Genomic DNA, 17904 nt, shown 5'->3' on the forward strand with positions numbered 1-17904 from the left:
TGCTTTACCAGCTTTGCCTCTCTTTGGCTCTGTAAGTCTGGACTGAACAAGGGTTAGGATGAATCATGATCTGGGTTTTTGTAAAGGAATGGAAGAGAAAAAGAAGTAGGAGAGAGAATGACCATTTACTGAATCCTTAGGTGCTGGGCCCTGTGGTAGGCACTTAACCTCTAACATCTTATTTCAGGCTCACAGCAGCTCTTTGGAGTAGGTATTATTGCTCCCATTTTAGGGCTGAGGAAACTGAATCTTTTTTTTTTCTTTTTTGAGACGGAGTCTCGCTCTGTCGCCCAGGCTGGAGTGCCGTGGCGTGATCTCGGCTCACTGCAAGCTCCGCCTCCCAGGTTCACGCCATTCTCCTGCCTCAGCCTCCCGAGTAGCTGGGACTACAGGCGCCCGCCACCACGCCTGGCTAATTTTTTGTATTTTTAGTAGAGACGGGGTTTCACCGTGTTAGCCAAGATGGTCTCGATCTCCTGACTTCGTGATCTGCCCGCCTCGGCCTCCCAAAGTGCTGGGATTACAGGCGTGAGCCACTGCGCCCGGCCGGAAACTGAGTCTTTATGAGGTCCAGTGACTTGCCTGAGGTTACAAAGCTGTAGAGAATAGAGTGGAGAGTGTGATCACAGCTGGTCTGGCCTCGGAGCCTTCAGACATGAATCTGAACTCCAGGCCTGAGGTGACCTCTGGGCAGGTTGTGTGGAAGGCACACAGTTCTGAGGATGGAGTTTAACAGGTCAATCCAAAACGCTCCTGGAGGCACCGACCAAATTCCCCAAAGAATCTGTTGAGGCTCAGACTGCCCCAACTCTGACCTCTATGGCCTCCTCCTTCCTGCTGCCGGCCCTGGGCATGGATTTCTCAGGGCTCCTTGATGATCCTCAGTGCTCTGGCTCTGGACTGGCAAATGGCTTTGTGCTCAGTCGCTTAACAATCTGTGAAGAAATCAGTGCATTCCCATCTCTTCCCCTGGATTCAACCAGGGCTCACCAGCATGGGTTGTAACCACATCTGCGTGATTTGCTGGCACTGGGCAGAGGGGTGGCGCGCGGTGGGGGTTGTGTGCTTCAAGTTAAACTTTTCTAGACTAATAAACTGTTCCTCCCATTACAACTCGACTCCCCTCGCCTTCCCCTGCCGGCCCCCCAGGACAGCCCCCGGCCCCCTTCCAGTCTTCCTCTCTCTTTCACTGAAGCTGACATCACACTCACATTTTCCAAAAATTCCCCAAATTACCCAGTCTTCTTAGCTCCTGCTGTCGTCTGGAATTACACATCCCAGACACTGCTCTCGCTGTCATTCCCTCCCGCCCTCACCCCCGACTACTGGGCCTCCCCAGTTCTAGCTCCTGGTGGGCCCCATTTCCCACTGGCTTCCCTCAGCTTGGCCTGGGCAGTGAAGCAGCAGAGTGGGTCCAACCCATTCAGGAGCTCTTCTCACCAGGCCTAGCAAGGAGAAGGACGGCTGGAAGTAAGTCAGGCTGTGGGCAGGTGTGTGTGTTAGGGGGTGGGTGCTTTGAAAGGCCCTGTGATATGGAGAGGGGCCAGACCCTTCTGAAGCCCCAGTCAGTGGGATTGGTCATCCCATTGTGCAGTGCGAAAAGCACAGGGTTTGGAGTCAGAAGACCCAGGTTCAGGTTCTGGTTCTGTCACTCATGGGCACTGTGCTCTTGTGGCCGGTCCCTTCCCCAGTCCCCCTGAGCCTCAATGTTCTCCCCTGTGTGTTTTTCATAAAAGACCACAGCAGTATTTCCAGTCCCACATGCTCTTCCAGAACCTTGCCACTTTCCATTGACAGGTGGAGTCCACATCCCCTCCCCTTGAATCTGGACAGGTCTTTGTGACTGCCTTAACAAATAAATGCATCAGAGGTGACTTCACGTGACTGCCTGGGCTGGGTTACAAAACACATGTGGCTTCCGCTAGCGTGCTCTCTCTTTCTTTTGCCCCCACCCCAGAATTGGAAATTGCCCACCATACTGTGAGGAAGCCCAGGCCATGCAGAGAGGGTATATGTAGGTTCTGGCTGAGGGTCCCGGCTCAAGTCTCAGCCGACAACCAGTATCAATGGCCAGACACATGAGAGTCATCAGATGATTCTGGCCCTCAGTCTTCTACTAGCCCAGCTGGTGCTGAACCGAGGAGGGAGTAGGGGCTTCCCCACTGAGCCCTGCCCAAATTGCAGATTTGTGAGCAAAACAGATGTTACTGTCTTAAGGCACTACTTTTTGGGGGGTGGTTTGTTCCACAGCTCCAGATGTCTAGAACAGAGTCATGACAGTAACACTAGGCTTATAATAGTTGTGAGGGCTAATCGAAGATCTCCACGTGGAGCCCTGTAAGGCACTATATGGCAGTCTAACACGTTGTCATCATCGTTGCTGTCAAAGCACTTCGGTGTCCCATGACATCAACGTGTATGTCTATAAATGTGGCAAGATGGGCTAGATGCTTCCCACATATCACTTCATTTAATCCTTACAATTTTCCTGTGGGCCATGACCTCCTCCTCTCTTCTCTAATCTGGCTCAGGCAGGACTGAATTTGTTGTTGTAATAATTAAATCAAGGTTGGTGCTATTATTTTCATCAGTTTGCAAATGGAAAAACAGAGACACGGCTAGTTTAAATTCAGGTGGAATGGGAACTTGAATCCAGGTCTGGCTTACTACTGCATTTATACTCCTCTTTCTCCAGGAGCTAGAGTTGGGGCTGTAGCCTAAAGAAAATGGTGACATGAGGGCATCTCAGCAGGTCCCGACCTGAGAAAATACTTCTGTTTACTCTATTTAATTTTATTTTGAGGCTGGGCGTGGTGGCTCACACCTGCAATCCCAGCACTTTGGGGGGCTGCAGTGGGTGGATCACCTGAGGTCAGGAGTTCAAAACCAGCCTGACCAACATGGCGAAACCCTGTCTCTACTAAAAATGCAACAATTGGCCAGGGGTGGTGGCACATGCCTGTAATCCCAGCTACTTGGGAGGCTGAGGCAGGAGAATCGCTTGAACCCAGGATGCAGAGGTTGCAGTGAGCCAAGATTGCTCCATTGCACTCCAGCCTGGGCTATGAGAGCCAAACTCCCTCTCAAAAAAAAAAAGAAAATTATTTTGACAAACACTTACTGAGCACTTACAATGAGACAGTATGCTACGTAGGCCCTGGTTGCATAAGACAATGGCCCCTTCTTTGAGGAGCTCATGGTTTTGGGGTGGTGGGGGAAACACATACTTTCTAACTATGTAATCTTAGATAAGCTATTCCGATTTGTCATCTGTAAAATGGGGATAATTATAGTACCTACCTCAGAGGGTTGTTGTAAGAGTTCCATAAATATGCCAGGCACGGTGGCTCACACTTGTAATCTTAGCACTTTGGGAGGCTGAGGTGGGTGGATCATGAGGTCAGGAATTCGAGACCAGCCTGACCAACATGGTGAAACCCCGTCTCCACTAAAAATACAAAAATTAGCCGGGCGTGGTGGCACCCACCTGTAATCCCAGCTACTCGGAAGGCTGAGGCAGGAGAATCGCTTGAACCTGGGAAGCAGAGGTTGCAGTCAGCCGAGATCACGCCATTGCACATTGCACTCCAGCCTGGGTGACAGAATGAGACTCCACCTTAAAAAAAAAAAAAAAAAAAAAAAGAATTACATAATATACTCTATTTAAAGCGTGGTGTGCACTGAAAGTGCAGGTATAGAAACAAAGATTTGCAATATACTGAGTTATATGTCAAAATAAAGGGGGACAAAGTATGATGGAAGGAGAGAAGAGTAATTAATTTGTCCTAGAGGGGAGAGGGGGTAGCAAAGAAGAGGTGAATTTTTGTCCTGAGATTTCAAAGGCAAGCAGAAATAGCAGGCGGTCTGTGGAAAGACAGAATTTAGTGTGTCTGGAAAACAGAGCAGAGTCTGGTGGCTGGAGCACGAGGCTGAAGGTGAGAGTTGAGGCAGCTTCCGAAGGGGCTGTGTGCCTCAGGTTGCAGGGCAGGACTCAGGCAAGAGTCTCCCAGCCAGGCTTAGAGATGAGGCTTTAACTTGCAAACGCCCAGGAGGAGGACTCCAGGCTCTATGGTGCAAAATGCTTGGCAGAAGAGGGCTCAGAGGGGAGGTTGGTGCCTAAAGAGATACTTTCACCCCTCTCAAAAATCTGCTCAGGGTGGGCCCTACTACTTAGTTCCTCAAGGAATTTCAGGGAAGCCGGATCATCAGAATCTGCACTTGCCAACAAACCACCAATTCCCCTTGCTCGGAAATATCCCAGAAATCTCATCCATCCCTGACCAATGAATGTCTGCTTGGGGAAATTCAAAGTCCCTAGGGTCAACAACGGGCTTCCTAGCTGGTGCATCTGATCCCAGAAAGAAGTCTCCACAGGAGCCTTGGGCAGGCTCTGGGCTCTGTGTGTGCAAACAGCTGCTTTGGTTTAAATATTAATAATGCAAAATGAAATGTGTGGGGTGCCCGGCGCACCAGAGCCCAGCCAGTGTGCGTTGATCTAATGTCCTCTGCACTTGGGTTTGGAAAAATGTGGTCAGTGAATTTAATATAATTTTTGGCAAAGGGAAGATGACAGTTAACTTCTCTCCCCAGTCTCGCTAATGTGGGTTTTCTCCCTGAAAAGCAGAGGACGGAGAGTGGTTTCTCCCAGGGTGCCAGCAGGCCTGCTGCCCAGATTCTGTCATGGCCCCTCGGCTCTGCCACCTTGACACTGGCAGTGGGCTTTGGGGGCCACAGAGCATCCCACGGAGGCAGAATCCGAGAAGTAGCCAGACTTGTTCAGGATCCAGCAGGGCCTGGGTGGGGCTGAAATCCTAGTTCCTGCTGGCTCGGGCTTCTCCCTCCAGAATATTCTCTCCCCATTTCGTGCCTGCTTCTTGGATTGCCCCTTCCTGCTGTTCATTAGCAGAGCTCATGGGGAGAATGTTGGTGCCACTGGGCTGTCTGTCCCAGGGCCGCTGATATCGGACAAATGAATCAAGGTCTCCACAGCCCTCATGTCAGACCCTAAGCGCTTTGCCTCCCTCAATCCCACTGCATTTTTTAACCCTGGGGAGGCTCTGACTTGGCTGCTGTGAACAGTTTCCTCTCCATTCCTCCTGCACCAGCCATCGCCACAGACTGTGGCCTCTTCCTCTTCTCCAACATCCCAGGCCCTGGAGTTCCTCTCGCCAAATGCCACAAGTCTCAATTGGCTTCTTGAGAAGCTCATAAATGCTTGGTGACATCACAGTCCCCAAGTTGGGGAGCAAGAGTGCATCAGAGGCCAACATTTCTGAGGAGGAGAAGTCACAGGCTCTGGGATTGCCTAACAAAGGCGCCCTGTGTGAGTGTGGTCACAGTACCACCGTTGCCGCCACCACAGAACTGGAACTGAGATGGCCAGGGCTTTCCCAAAGTCTGTCTCTGGTTTTATGCAACCCAATAATGTTCCCCGCTAAAGGCCTGAGCAGATCATCCTGCAATGAGGGCCAGGAGGCCCTGCTGGTGGCCTTGCTGTGGCCCACTCTGGGGGGTCCCCAGGCTGCTGGGAGAAAACAGTTACCCCAGGGCCCCTCAGGGGTAAGGAGTGGACAGGAGGCAGCAGAGAAGCAGCTGTGCCTGGGGTGGATGGAAGCTGCACTCACCCAGCTCTGGGGCTCCAGCTGCGCCCCAGGCTCCAGCTCTCCTACCCGCCCCCCTTGGCGTCCGGCCCTTGGGGAAGCTGAGAGAAAGTCTCGCCTGTTCTGGATGCCGCAGGCAGGATTGGCCACAGTGATCTCCTTCATGTGTCACCGCTGGCTGTAAGCGTTGTGTTTGGTTTGGCAAAACAGCTATTTAAATAGCAGTGAAATGTGTCACTGGAAAAAAAATTAGCTCATGTTTCCTTTGCCATTTCTTCATGATTTCCATTAAAAGTGTAACCAAGGGTAATAAATTAACAAGATCTGTAAAAGCGACCATAGGAAACCATGGATCCAGAATTCCTATAAACTTCTAACCCATGGAGCTAAAAAGCAAGGCTACTTGGGGGAAGGGGAATTGGATCACCCATACTTCAGTTTTCTTTGTGTCTGATTCCTACTCCTTGCCCCTCCCAGACCCACAAAATATGAAAGGAAAGCCTCCACTTCTTTCAGGGGTTACTGTGGTTATCAGGGGTAAAATTCTTCACTTGGAAACCCCAAAACCTGGGGGCATTGCTTGGCACTTCCTGTTTCATAAGAAAAATAAACAAAAATGCTACCTCCCTACCAAAATATAATCCTCTTTCTCCACGTTGTATCTGACCCGGTCCTAACCAGAGTCCAGTTCTTGAATTCTCAGCTCTCTGTGGCAATCAGCCCATTTACCAGGGTGCTTGATGCCAGATTGCAGCTCAGTGTCTCAGACAGGAACACTTAGGTCAAAGGAAAATATTTGCCTTTGACACAAAATCCAGTAATCAACGGATGGATGAGGAGCTGCAATCCTCACCACTGCTGCCATCGCCACTCTCTCTCCTCTGTCTCCCCTCTCTCTCTCTCTCTCCCTTTGTCTCCACAATACTTGTTGTGCTGGGCTGGCACACAGGATCACATTAGGGACCTGAGAGTCTTTCTGCAGATAGTAGGGTAAAATAGCTGCCACCAAAGAAGGTGGCCCTGAGGAATGTGTTTGTTGTGACAGACAGTGGAGGAGCCAAGGGAGTGTAACTGTTCCTTGGCTCCCCATTAAGCGTGGGAGCAGTGCCTTACCCAAGGGTTGGGAGCATGGGGGACAGGACTAGAGGGCGTGTTAGTGTTGCACCCAAGACTGAGAAAGGGCAGACGGCCAGGACAGCGTGCCCAGTGTTACACGCGGGGCTAGAGGAGTGGGGGAGAGGACTGGAGAACTGTGTTTAATGCAATGCCCAGAGGCTGGGGGAGTAAGGAACAGGACTAGGAGTGTGTTTAGCATTATACCTAGAGGCTGGGGAGGTGGGGGTCACGACTGAGTGTATTCAGTGTCACACAAAGAGACTAGAGGATGGGTGAGAAGACTAGGGGAGTGTGTTCAGTGTCACACAGGACTAGGGGAGAGGGGACAGGACTGGGAGTGTGTTGAGTGTTACACCTAGGGGTTAGGGAAGTGGGGGACAGGATTGGAGAGTGTGTCAGTGCACCCGGGGTTTGAGGAGTACAGGAGAGACCTGGGGGAGTGTGAGTGTCACACACAGGGCTGGGGGAGCAGGGAAGAGGATCAGGGTATGTGTTCAGGGACTGCACTGGGGGAGTATGTTAGTGGGCCACAGAGAGTCAGGATAGAGTGTCTGGCAGGAGTGAAGGGAAGGCAAATGGAAACCAATTCATCTGTTTTTGCCTCTGGTTCTCTGTGGCTGTTTTCACTCTGTTCTTCGTGGTCCGTTGTCCCCCTGTCCTTCCTCAATTATCCCTTTCATGAACCTCTCAACCCACCTTTATTAGTTCAGTGTGATGCATCCATTTATCTCCCGTTAGGTGGAAGATGGCCTGAGAAAGGGGAGGTTTGTGCTGTTTTTGAAACCCCAGGTCATCCAGGCCCCAGGACATCCTCTGTTTCTGGAGCCCAACTCCTCTTGCACAGGAGACCCTGGGCTAAGATGGAGGTTTGTGCAGGCCATGTCTTGTTTTCTTTCCTAGAAGGCAGTGGTGTGGAATGCGGAGGCTCAGGAAACTCTTCATCACAATGAAATTAGAGAGGGATTTGAAATCAACGCCTTCCTCCACTGATTTCCACTGGCATCTCCTTCTTTTGCCCCCAATTCCTGAACCTTTCATTCTGTCCACAGAAACACCATCCTCCATTGTCTGTTTTACCAGCATCTTTTCTCTAGGGATATCTGGCTTTCTTTGCTCATCCCTGTCTATGACACCCAAGGGACTAGCTCCTTGATAAGGTCAAGGGTATGCAGCCCTCCCAAACTCCCTCTGGGAACTTGGACCCCAGAGGGAGCCCTTCCCTTTCAGCCCCAGGCTGAGGGCACTGCTAAGGCACCTGCTGTAATGAAAGAGAAACATCTGCTTGTTTTGTTTACATTTCATCCAGATGTTTGGGTGCCATATAGATGCAGCCTGTGGGTTGTCTGAATGCTGTGACTGGAAACTGAGCTTCCCTCTGCTTGGAGCAGGGAGGCAGAGAGGGAGGGACTTTGAACTGAGAAGGAAATGGGGCTGGACTGCAGACCCTGACTGGGGATGGGGTGGGGGAGGGGCAGGAAGGCAAGACAAGGAAAGTGGGGAGGATTGCAGCCCAGCTGAGGCAACAAGTGGAAGGAGAGATTGCTCATAAACGTTGGATCTGTTTACAAAATCACCAGTGGAGACAAGCACTTGCCAAGCCTTGATTTTGAAAAACTGCCCTTTCTAGTGTTTTCTAGCACTTCCCAGATACCAAGTGAGGGCCTACTGTGTGCTCTGCAGGCCTCTCCTGCAGCCCTGACCCACTGCTCTCTGCATATCCTGGTTCATGGTTGGGAAGCAAAGAAAAGCAGCTCCAGGGCCTCTAGCCCAGAGCCCAATTAACAATGCCTGGCAGTGAGCATAAATCACCACACTCCCCCTTTTCCTGGGCTCGGGGCTGGAAAGTATCAGAACTGTGCAAATACTTGGGATGTTTCTCTTTATTAGTGATAAAATATTGGACGTCAGCGTGCGCCATTTCATGCCCTGCCTCCGACAGTTGGAGCAGTAATTGTGATGAATAGGGGCCTAGGGGCAGGGCTGTAGGCGTTTAAGAAAGCTCTGCGGATTGAAAATATTAGGATTGATTAAAGGTCAAATACTTTATAAATTTATCAGTGCTAGATACATTCTCCCCAGGTGGGGGCTACCCTTCCAGGCAGTTTAAAAAAGAACTCAGTATGGTTGAACGCTCTCCTGCCCCTTCCCTCCTGTCCCACCGTATTTAACCTACAAAACTGATTCAACAAGCAGACATTTTCCTGTAATTTGTGGGCCCTTTTGTGTCTCCTGCCAGGAGACAAGTTCAGCACAGACATCTTTGGGAGGAGTCTGCCCATTTCTCACTGGAGAAAAAAGAAAAACTTCCCTGGGATTGAATCAGTGGAGATAGAAGCTGGTGGAGGCTTCCAGGCTGCTCTGAGATGAGCACAGAACTTCCTAGGGACATTATCAGAAATAGCTGTTACCCACCCAGGGAGCACACAGGGCAAAATGGGGGTCTGGGCTGATTCTGTCTTTCCCAAGAGGACTTTCTGATTTCCTGTTATTTGATAAAGATATCTTTGTAACTCTTTGACTGCTAGGAAGCTCAGAGTAAAATTCTATGTTTCATCACCACAGCAGACCTCTCCTGCCTCCTTATGATAAGGGTTGTCAATTGAACAAACATGTATTGAAGCAGGAAGCATTCTAGTGCTAGGGATGAAGTAGGGAACAAAATAGATTAAAAGCCCTGCCCCATGGAGCTTATATTCAAGGGAGGAGAGAAAAAATAAAAAACGTATAAATTGTATAGATATTACATAATAATCAATGCTAAGGAGAAAAATAAAGTAGAGGACGAGAGGAAGTAGGAGGGCAGTGAGAGGAGATTGATGTTTTGGAAATGATCAAGGAGGGCCCCTCTGAGACTTGGAGGAGGTGAGGGAGTGAGCCAGACAGTTATTGGGAGGAAGAGTGTCTGTACACTTGTTTTAATTGTGCTAGCACCTAAGTATTTCAGTATTGGTTGTCCTCATCCTTGTCGGAATTTGGTGTGGTATAAATAAAAACATATACAGAAAACGAATAAGGAAAAGCAGAACCTGCTCAGTGAGAGAGATTTCCAACACCCTAGACTAATGGTTTGCATCAGAATCACCTGGAGGGCTTGTTAAAACAAAAATTGCTGGGCTCTATCCCTAGAGTGTCTAATTCGGTGGGAGTCTGAGAATTTGCAATTCTAGCAAGTTCCCAGGTGATGCTGTTGCTTTGCTGCTGATCCACGGACCACAATTTGACAACCACTGCCCTAAACCAATAGCGCATGCTCACAGGTGAGGCTTCCTGGGAGAAGAAAACTTGGAGAACAGTTTGTGAAGAAGGGTAAAGAGTAATTTTTCAATCTCATTCTTTAAAAACAAGAAACAGTAGATATTAAATCAGACTGTGGGCTGAACTACAGGTGGGTGAGGAATGGGCCAGTTGGTTGAAGTTGAAGCTGACATTTCCCCTTCCTCCCTCCAATATCCTGGGCTGGGGCAGAGAAAAAAGAGCCAGCAGAGAAAGGAAGAACACCTGTACTTGGGCAGGCATGTTGGCTAGCTCAAGACTTGGGAACTGGAAGACAGGGAGGCAGAAGTTAGAGAAGCGTTCCTCCCCCTAGACCAAGCCTCAGGAAGCTCTGCGGGTAAGGGACACACATATACACACACACACACACACACACACGCATTTCTAAAGGCAGCTTTCCCCAAAGGTACTCAGTGTAACACTGCTACCAAGGGATACCCATCGATGTCACCAAAAAAGGATTCTTTTGTGAAACATGTTTAGATCACACTGAGTTAAACAAATTTCTTTATTGCAGGACTTCTCAGGCCCTCTAATATGCAAACTGCACTGTGAATCTCCCCAGACGAGGATCTAGTATCCTGTGTTTCATAAACTTTTTGACGACACAATCATCTTTACTTTTTCATTTTACAAGACCAGTGTACAATGGGATATGCTTTGGAAAACACTGCTCTTAGGACGAAGTGGTCTCCTTTAAACCACACTGATGGGTAAAATGAAACCCTCACGCAGCCAAGAACTCTGAAAGCATCTTCAGCAGACATGCAATCAGTTCTTTGTTTTCTTAAAGACTTCTAGTGGGGTTAGAAGGGTCCCTAACTCTGCCCAGGGTTCAGCACCAGTCCTTAGGTCCCCATGAGTCTTGGAGGTAAAGGCCTGGACTCCTGAACCTTATGTATTTAACATGGACAGGACTAGAAGATGCCATCACTCCCACGGATATCTGAGTCTTGTTCAAATATACTCCCACTACACAGAATGTGTAGAAGTGTGTGTTGACTAGCTGGGCCAGCAGAACTGATTGAACAGGGCACGGGTACTGCACCGAATCTGAGTGCTTGGCTGTAGTCTGTAAACAGGGCCCGTAGTGCTGAGAAGGGGAGGGGCATAGAGGCACAGCTGGGTCTGGAGAACAGCAGCCCTGATATTTACGACTATGATGGTCCTTCTCTAGTGGACCTGCTTTGGAACATAAATAAACTTAATAGGCTTCAAATAATTGTGACAACTGAGTTTAAACCCCAGACTGTGGTCTAGGGCAATGGATGTCTCTCTCCCCAGAAAGCATCATGCAGTCAGCCTGATGCCAAAGAGACAATTTCAGTCTCGCACATAGCAGCACCATTGACTTGTTGGTCACTGGGCAAAGGGACTGGGGATGGGGAAGTGGCCTTGGGAGTGAACCAGAGGAAGGAGGTCCATTCTTGCAGAATGTTCCAGTGGCCCAGGCTGAGATATATTACTTACCTAGTCCAGCTCCCAACCTAATGGGATAGATTTCAGATCTGACTCCTTCTTTGTGGGGAAGGGTAAGCCCATCCCTTTCTCCATTCCCAGCCATTTCTAGAAGCTGTTGCTGAGACATGTAGAATTATAGCTTTGGTTCAAGGCACAGGCATATTTTGAACACTTTCTGTGTGTAAGACAACATATCATCTTGTAGGAAAGAAAGACACATCTGTCGTGCAGAGCAAGCTGGGATAAAGGGCCATCATATAGAGTTATAAAGAAAATGAAGGAGATGACATAGATTAGTTTCTGCTGAATAGGGACGGGACTTTCCAGGGGAGGGAGAGACCTAAACAAAGGCACAGAGATGAGGGAGTACCAGGAATATTCAGAGAACAGTGTGGTTGAGTGAGAGAGCAAGCAGAAAAAATGTGTTGGAGCCAGAACTCAAAGAGTCTTTTCTTTCTTCCTGCAGGATTTGGATTTCATCAAATAAGCACTAGGAAGCACAGTTTTATTTTATTTTTTTTAAAGTTAATATATGCATAAAATCTTCAAACAATACAAATTGTATATTCATTGAAAAGTGTTTCTCCTTCTCATCCCTGAGCCCTAGTCACTCAGTTCCCTTTCCAGAAGCAGCTGTTATTACCAGTTTCTTGTGCATTCTTTCAAAGGTATTCCATGTCTTTGTAAACATATATGTAAATATATCTCCCTGTTACTTTTTAAACACCAATATTAGTATGTTATATACACCATCCTGTACCTTGCACATTATACTTAACCATAAATCTTGGAGATTTTTAGGTGTTCATTGTATTCTATAGTTGATGTAATAAGATTCTATTAATGGACATTTGGTGTTTCCAATCTTTTGCCCCTTCAAACAATGATGGAGTGAATATCTTTGTATGTACATCATTTTGTGCATGTATCTATAAATTCATAGAAGTGGAATTGCTTGATTAAAGGGTATTTGCATTATGATATAATAGACTTTACATGAAAAAATTTCATTCAGGGGATACTGGGACCAGGTCTGTTTTAGGAAGGTCCTTTTGGATGATTGGCAGGAGAATAGGCAAGTTTGGAGAGTGCTGTAATTAAACCAGGTGAGACTGATAAGGAGAAATAGCATGAAGGGCAAGGATGGGAGAGACACAAGTAACTGATCAGATGTTACTAATAACATGGCAGAGGAGAAATCAAAGACAACTTGGATATGCAGAGCCCCACAATGGGGATAGATTAACCAAGAAATAGGAGGTGTAGCTTTTAGCAGTTTCTTAAAAAAAAAAAAAGCAACAACAACAGAAATGTGTCTGCATAGGCAGGAAAGCAGAAAGTGAAAACACCACCACCTCAGGACCTCTAGAGCAGAAAGGAGACTGGTACTCAAAAAAAGGGACATCTCCTAATGTCCCCTGGGGATCAGTTGATCAGACCCAGTGTGGTTACAGACAAGAAAAATGTTAAGAGCATGAACGTTAGAGTTTTTGAGTTTGGAAACAGCTTATGAGTTGCATTAATCAGTTTAGGTTTTCAGCTGGAACCAGCAATCATCATATTTCAGTGGCTAACACAATAGGTTATTTCTAGCTCATATCACCATCCAATGCAGGTTGATGAAGGGGCTTTGCCCAAAACAGTTGTTTAGAATTCTGTATTCTTCCATATTCAGGTTCTATCCATTCTATGTCCTCAGAATCCTCTCCATTCAGTCATTGAATAGGAAAAGAGAGAATCATGTATGGGCAGAAACTGGAAATGACGTATGTCACTTCTATCCACTTTCTATGGGTCAGAATTCAGTCAGATGGCTGCATCTAACTTCACAGGAGGGAAAGTGGCATTTTGTTGTGTGCCCAGGAGGAAAAAAAGAAATGTCTGATGAATACCTAGCCAACTTCTGCTTCCAAAACTGTGAGTCCTGGGCAAATTATTAAACATCTCAGACGCTCAGTTTTCCCATCTGTAAAATGAGAATAATGATACTATTACCTCATAAGTAGGATTCTTGTGAGAATTAGTTTATGTATGTATGTCATCCACTTAGACTGCCATAAGTAGATGAATGACCATTGTAGCGAATATGTGTACATATTCATAGCATGAGTTATTTGGTTGTGACCCTATGAGAGCAATTGTGGTGGTTTTCCCAGCCTTTCTCTGCCCACTCCCGGTCTATGTAGAGAGAGGAAAGCTCAATCTGTTTATGACTGACCTACACCATTCTGGTCCCAAAGTAGATTTATTTTCTTGAAATAAATCATTTGGTTTGGCTGACTCCATGGATCAAATGCATGAGATTATTTCCAAATCTCACTATGCCTGGTCCATGTAGACAGAGCCATAACCTCTGCCAGACAGCTCTGCTCATAGCATATGCAGTCTGCAGAATGATTCTTGTTCATTCTTTCATGTTATTCCCACACTTCAGAAGTCTGGAGGGAAGCTGAATGTTTGCTGTTCTGGGATCATTTGAAGCCGGGCATGCAAAGAGTTCCGAGTCACTTTCAAGTCTGCCTGTAGGAAATCTTTCTTGGCAACCAGACAACTAGAATTAGTTATTAAAGGCATGTCAAATGAATAAAGACACCTCTGTGAGGAAAACCGCAAGAGCAGTTACTTTTTCTAATATGAATAGGAGGCTAATATCAAATCACCTTTAATTTTCCACTCTTTCGTTGCTCTTTCGATAGTAGGTCAAACCTAATAATACAGATACAGTGGAAAACCATTTTTGTTTTCATCTATCACAGTACATATGCCCACTGCAGATGTGTGTCTTAAAAACCAGGGTCTGGAATTTAAATGAGTACCTGCACACTGACAAGGCTGTTTCCTCCAGGAATGTTCTGCTGGGTGCCAAGCTTGTGTTGCCCTTATGGGCTGTGAGAAGCTAATCCATGAGACAGAATAAAGCATGGTCTTGTCTCTATACTATACACCCCACAGAGCCCAGGACACAGCGTTTGCTGAAAGGCGAGGATGACTGTGAAGACCTAGCCACCATGTTCCACAAGGACCAGGGGAGAAAAGCTGTGGGAAGGCATTTTGTAAACACATGCCTGCTTTCCAGATATGAGTTCCCAAAGGCCTGGTGAACTCTCTTTTCCATGTGGCCTATATTTAGGGTCACTATGGATAGATTTGTGGACGGGGGGAGCTGGTGACCAACAGGGAGTGCTGTTTAGTGGTTAGGAGACTCCAGAATCTGGAGCATTGCCTGGATTCAAACCCCAGTGCTGCTGTGTTTTGTTGTTATAATGGGCTAGCTGCTCTGTTTCTCTGGGCCTCAGTTGCCTCATCTATAGAATGGGGATAATAATATCTACCTCGTATGGTTGTTGTAAGGATTAAATGAAATAATTCTTATGAAGTACTTAGAACAAATGTGTGGCATCGAGTAAGCTCTGCATGAATGTTGACTATTTTCACTAGTGTTATCAGCAATAATATTAGAGTTACCAATGGGGAAAGGATCCCTGGGTGGATGGGTTGCACAAACTCAAACTATATGGACTTCATATAGAAAGGAATTTAGTTGTTTTAGAGAAACAAATTAGTTTTCCTCTCAGGTGTAGCCACCTTGAAAGCTCTTCTGTTGGGTAGACATGACTTCAGGCTTCATGGTAAAATGGGGAAACTGTCTCCACACAAAAGCCCTCCCAGGCAGGCAGTTTCATATTCTGGAAACAGAGGTTTTCACTGCAGATCAGAAATACAGAAACCATTTGTCTTTATCAGTTCAGGCTGCTACAATAGAATACCATAAACTGGGTGGTTTAAACAACAAACACTTGTTTCTCACAGGTTTGGAAGCTGGGAAGTCCAAGATCAAGGTACCAGCAGATCCGGTATCTGGTGAGGGTCCTCTTCGTGGCGAGAAGACAGATGGCTGTCTTTTCTCTGTGACCTCACATGACTCTAGTCTCTTTCTCTTTTTGTAAGGTCACTAATGCCATCATGGGAGCTCTATCCTCATGACCTCATTTAAACCGAATCACCTCCCAAAGGCCCCACCTCCTAATATCATCCTATTTGGAATTAGGGTTTCAACATATGAATTTCGGGGGATAGAAACGTGCAGTCCATACTACCATTTAACTGACCACTCTTACTCCAGTCTTCTAGAAATTAATCCCCCATCAGCTGAGCTCCTCAACAGGTGGGCTCCCCGGATAAGTCTTATGTTATGAATTCTATGTGTCTAAGAAATTTGCATGCCTTTTTCTCTAACTTTTAAAGGCTGAGGGGTCATTTTCCAGCATTTGCCTCTGGACCTAAGTGTAGGCCAACCTTGTGGCTTACTTGGCCCCAGTCCTTACCTTCAGGATAACCCTGCCTTCTCCCTGGTAGCCTCAGGCCAGGGCATGGCTTTCCTGCTTCCTTTCCATTGACATTGAAGGTGGATCTTCCATGGATTTTGGATCCACACCATGTGGCTGCTCTGAGGTTTCTGGGTTTGTTCTGGGAGAACGGAGATTGGTTGTGCCTCATAGTGCCTCAATTTACAGGTATAAATCAGGGGACAGGCAAGAGACTGACATGCTCTCTGCAGGCAGTTGGCAAAGTAAGATAAGGTAAAGTAGCCAGGGAATTCAAGACAGAACTCTTAGCCTTTTTTGTCCTTGTGGTCTCCATCTTTGATAGTTTTAGATGCAGTCACTGTTTAACTAACTAATCAACATTGTGGCCTCAATTTTGTGCATTAGTTTCTTGATCAAAATGTGAATTAAATGAGAGCAAGTTATGATTCTTTTTTTTGCTTGTTTGTATTCTCTTCTTTTTTCAAAAAAGAGATCTATTTTAAGGTGGCTAATTTATCCATGTAGAATTCCAAATGAAAATGGCAATGGAAAACTTCACTTTGATACTGGCATAAGGCCATCTGTTTGAATGTTTGCCTTTGTGAATCAAAGCAAGCAGTTGATTGCATTTGATTGACTGGACTTTTTTTTTCTAACTACTTATGGTGCTCTAGAAACACAGCCTAAGGCCTTTGGCAGAGGATGGAGCCTGTGTGTGCATATGTGTGCACGTGTGTGCATGTGTGTGTAGCGAGTGGCACGTAAAGAAGCACTGGTGAAACAGAATAAAAAAGCAGAAGTGTCTGAGTACCTGCTCTGTGCCAAGTGCTTTCTTGCATTTAGCCCTTGTAACAAACCAAGGAGGCAGATAGTATTAGCATTGCATATGAGGAAACTGAGGTTAAAGAAGGCAAAATAGTTTGTTGACCCTCCAGTACCAAATAAGAGGAAGAACTGTGGCTCCAAATCAGTCTGTCTGACTCAGAAGGCTAAGCGCTCTTCATTTTGAGGAGGGAGGTGGGAGAGAGAGAGAGGAAGAGAGCCAGAGGAGGTAGGAATATGGAGAGAAAAAGAATACCCCAGGGACAGGGTCTAAAAAATCAATACATAATGAAGCCTGAGCCATGGTGCTAACTCTGACCCTGACTGTGCATCTGACTTGCAGACACTTTATAAGTTGGCTATCTCCTCATCCCCATGCCCCGTCCTTCCCATCCTCCCTTTCTCATTTTGCCTGGTGGAGGCCTGACCTGCCATGATGATGCTGGAGTCTGGGTCTCCTCCATCTGTAACTGGGCTCTCACGGTGACGGTGGGGAGGCCAGGACCCTGCTTAGGGGCCACTGCCCAGGCAGGAGGAAATTCCCTCAGCCTCTGTCCTGAGCTGGGTCACCTGTGGGAGGGTGCCCAGGGCCCAAAGGCGAAGGAGGGCTGGCGCGGCTTCTTTGCCCAGGGCTGACCACTCCCAGCATCTCAGGCCAGCAGCCACTCAGCACCATCTGCCTCATTTCCTGTGCTTCCTCCTAGTGAATGGCAGCTCGAACTCTTGGCTGCGGGCAGTTCTCCTGAACTGCTCACCAGGGCTCAGGACAAGCCATCCAGATGCAGCTGTGACAATGTGGCTTTCATCTTCATCACGGTTGACCCTGTGGGAGGAAAGCCCCCTTTCTCCCACTTCAGCCCACATCTCTCTTCCCAGAGCAGCAAACTGTCACCCAGGAGGGGCTGCTGCTTCCCTGGTCGTGGGAACCTCTGCAGAACCTCCTCTCCTGAACACTCCTGAGCAAAGAGCCAAGCCAGGGTAAGCCTGTGCATATAAGGCCTCAATTTTAGATTAGATTCCCAAATTTAATTTCCTATTCCTTAATTTAATTCTGCATTTTAGTTTTGTTTTTATTATTTACATGGGTTCCCTTTAATGATTCCAAATTGCTGCTGCCCTCTAGCAGAATTTTGTCTTATGTTAACTTCTTGAAAACCGATCAGCATTGGAGTTTATTCCACACTGGGTTTAGTTATTTTCTGAAACGAAGCACAATTAAATTAGAATAATGAACATGCTCTTTAGAGGATTAATTCATAATAAGCAGGCCATGTGCTACAGCTCACAGAAGAAAGGGCACAAGGATCGAAAGCTGTTTTTTCTGC

Source organism: Nomascus leucogenys, chromosome 19 (genome assembly GCF_006542625.1).
Source record: "Nomascus leucogenys isolate Asia chromosome 19, Asia_NLE_v1, whole genome shotgun sequence".
NCBI classification, from domain to species: Eukaryota; Metazoa; Chordata; class Mammalia; order Primates; family Hylobatidae; genus Nomascus; species Nomascus leucogenys.